Source organism: Temnothorax curvispinosus, unplaced genomic scaffold (genome assembly GCF_003070985.1).
Source record: "Temnothorax curvispinosus isolate PA1 unplaced genomic scaffold, ASM307098v1 QBEX01015688.1, whole genome shotgun sequence".
NCBI classification, from domain to species: Eukaryota; Metazoa; Arthropoda; class Insecta; order Hymenoptera; family Formicidae; genus Temnothorax; species Temnothorax curvispinosus.
Genome location: NW_020225468.1, coordinates 1 through 3,576, shown reverse-complemented (window position 1 = coordinate 3,576; position 3,576 = coordinate 1). Strand labels below are relative to the sequence as shown.

General features: G+C 37.1%; 1 pseudogene; it reads left to right on the top strand.

The window, feature by feature from the left end:
• Window positions 1-3: 3 nt before the first annotated feature.
• On the top strand, window positions 4-3,569 carry LOC112465967 (annotated as a pseudogene).
• The last annotated feature ends 7 nt before the right edge of the window (window positions 3,570-3,576 follow it).

The following is a 3,576-nucleotide window of genomic DNA, read 5'->3' as shown; positions in this document are numbered from 1 at the left end:
AAAGAAGGCACGGCCGAGTATCAAGCCAAGTTACAGCGTTACAGACTGTGGACGGTTAATTCCTTGTATCGTATCACGCAGAGATTTATCGTCAACATTTGCGATACAATACACTGCTTTCCTACGAGTGTTTGCTGGCTTGTAAGACAAATGGCAGGGCTTCTTAGTAAGAACGGAAATGTAGATCCAAAAGAGGTGCACGCCATGTGCACGGATCTTGTATTCACGTACTTAATTTGTCCCGCTATAGTTAATCCCGAGCCTTATGGTATTACCGATGCACCGATAAGTTACGTCGCGAGGTTTAATCTAATGCAAGTTGGACAAATGCTTTCGCTACAAAAGTATTAAAGTATCGATAACAAAGTTATTGATCTTTACAAGAAGTTCGAGAAGGATTCGGTGTCTTCTATAATAGACTCGATGTTGGATGGCGCGACAGAAGAGCTGGAAGAGGAACCAACGATTATTGACAATAATAAATTTCATAGCCTGTCACGATCCGCAGCACTCTGTTTACGGAAAGTGAACTAAAACTCTTTAATTACGTTTTTGAACACGATCGCTAGTGATAACAATGGAGAAACGATATCGCATAACTCATTTGATAGAAAACAATTAGCAGAAATGCTGTCGCAAACGAGGTGTTGCTGCAGGAAAAGGTATATTACATGAATAGTGCAATAATGATTATATGTGTATATGTGTCTTAATTATTAACAGTGTAATGTTAAAATATTTTATAATGGGAAAAGGACGTGCGGTATAAGAATGACTACATTCTCACCAAATGTATCAAACGAAAGTGCGGAGCAAAATTAATGGCACCGCTGCCCCTGAAGAGGAGACTTTGTATAAAAATTCTCAAGACGTGCTAGTCATACCTTTTGATCCGACAATTGGAGAATCTGTAGAGCTACTCAGTGAATAGAAGGTATAGACATGTATTAGTATAACAGATTTATTATATGCTGTGTATTTATTTTTTATGTATGTACATATGTAGCTTGTACAAAATTATATATTAGTTTAACAAAAAATGTATTTATTTTATAAATTAGTTTTATACAATAACTTTATAGAAAACTATAATGTAAATAATTGATTTTTTTTATGCCTATAGCAGAATCCAAGGAAGAGAGTACTAGATTTAAAACTAATTAAAACTATCGTCGAGTAGATTTATTATTTATAAGTTTTATGCATGGAGCTTCAAAGTGGTATGGAGAATGGACCTGTTACTTTGAATCTTCCTGATGACACCTCTACTGAACATCCTAGACAAGAGAATAGCAATGTCGAACGCATCAAAATGCAAGAGAAGAGGACTAGATTCTCGCTGTTACATGATGAAGGTATATCAGTTACTGATAATGAGTTCGATATTGATTGCTTTTATAACGTTCATGCTTTTTAGCACAGCTAACTAAAATTTACATTTACATATTTTATTAAATTTGTCTATATGCTGTATAATTTTTTATGATTTTATTTTTAGTTAATTTTTTATCTTGTACATATTTCTTCATGTCATTAGAAATTAATATCAAAGATATTAACATTAAAGAATGTATTGCTTGGCTTTCATAACACATCTACATTAAAAATAATTATTATTGTTCGAAGGATCGATTAGCAATACGTCCGATAACTTGGAAGCTGTATCAGAAGCCGCTTCCAATCACAGTGTCGCTTCTTCTCTAGAATTAGAGACAGAAGATCAAAACGATAATCTCTCAGACATGGTGTCTGCTAATGTATCGGGTAGAGGAACTCCTAATATATCAGGTACATTAATTTTATTAAATTATTCTTTTTTTACGTGAATTTTATTAAATTATTCTTTTTTACCCCATTACGCACGCTGCGCGTGCGTGATAGACCACTTTCCAGGCACTTGCAACATAAAATAGGAAGTGTAAGCCGTGTGTAAAGATGAAAATTCCCGGGTGCGGTTACTCGCCTTCGGCTCGTGCGGTAACCGCACCCGGGAATTTTCATCTTACCTCACTTGTTACACAAATAACTATTTCATAATTACCATTGACAATATTTTCATAGGTCTGATGATACGGTAAGATCCAAGATCGAAATAGAAAGCCGTGCTGATTCCGAGGGAAATGAAGAGACTCTTCAATCTGCAACTCTATGTAAGTACAATTATATAACACGATATTAGCAATATCTGATGACTTCTGATCGCAGCTATAATTACTGATATATAATTATTCCTGATTCCAGGTCCGGATGATTCAAGCATCACTTTTCCATCAATTTCGAGGATTCGAGAGGATTCTGGCATAGGAACTTCGATAGTTGATCAGCCATCACCAACAACATCTCCATTGCCAGCGTCGTCAAATGTGACAGGTCGTGGTGGAACCAAGTCTGATTACCGACGTAGTACAATGGAATATGTAGACAAAAACGCTAACAATATGAACAATATGGACTATAGTAAACCATTACGGGATGATAGGCTGGTCCACTTGATAGATAAACTTCAAATTGACAATGGTAAGCAAGTTGAACGTTAAGCACCTGCGCACAATTACATCGCTGCGGCTGCAGTCGCACCGGCGTTGCTATCAGCTAATCATATTTCTGCGTCTGTTTTGTCAGAGAAGTCCCAAAACGGTGACGTGAAAACAGAGGTTTGCATTTCTTCACTTAATCCTTCTGTCAATCTGTTGTCTTTCCCACCGAAGAACGTTATACATCTAATGTGAATTTTGTGAATCAGGAGTTGGACAGCTGCATGGCGTCAGTCGAGAATACCGTAGGCCGATTAAGCACGGCTAGCGTAACATCCAGCAGCAGTTCCGGATCAGAACCTCGTGTGAAGAGTAACATTTCAACGTCAGATTTACCAACACTGACGGTTATAATGGCACGTGTGACGCGGTAGATGGTTCGATTCCCAATTTTTCCAAATGCATCAACGGGAGCTATTCCAAAGAGCATAAGCTTTGACATGACCGCCGAGCGTGGCGATAAGGAATTGTTGGACAACGATTAAAAAAACAAACGCGGTTTCTTTGGTAAATTAAAATTGTCATTGAAAAATCGTAGAGGTAAAGCAATCCGCGTGACGGACGACAGATGTTTCGATCAAGAAGCTGGTGGCGACGGCGTTGATGTGTGCAGGCACAGATTACGCAGGATTATGTCGGAAGATGTAACATCATCCGGTAATGTCGCGGGCGGTAAGATATTAATAAATAACTATTAACAATTATCATATATTATTTTGTTACAATATAAACGGTTTCTGTTTTAATAGTTTTGTAGAATCGAAGATAAATCGGAAAGTATATAATGCTAAAAAAAAGGAAAAGTTTTCCTGCAAGTTTTAGACAGTAATAAATTGTTCTTTTGATTAATTTCAGATACTACCGATGATATATTAGCGAAATACAGAAGAAAGCCAAGCGCAGCTAGAGCCAAGATACAGCTTCGGTCGAAAGCAATCAGTCCCGTACAAAAGAGGTGGAAGACGAAAGACTCAATCGATTCGAATAATGTAGAACTCTTATGCTTTTGCGGATGCTAAAAGAAAATTACGTATGGTACTTA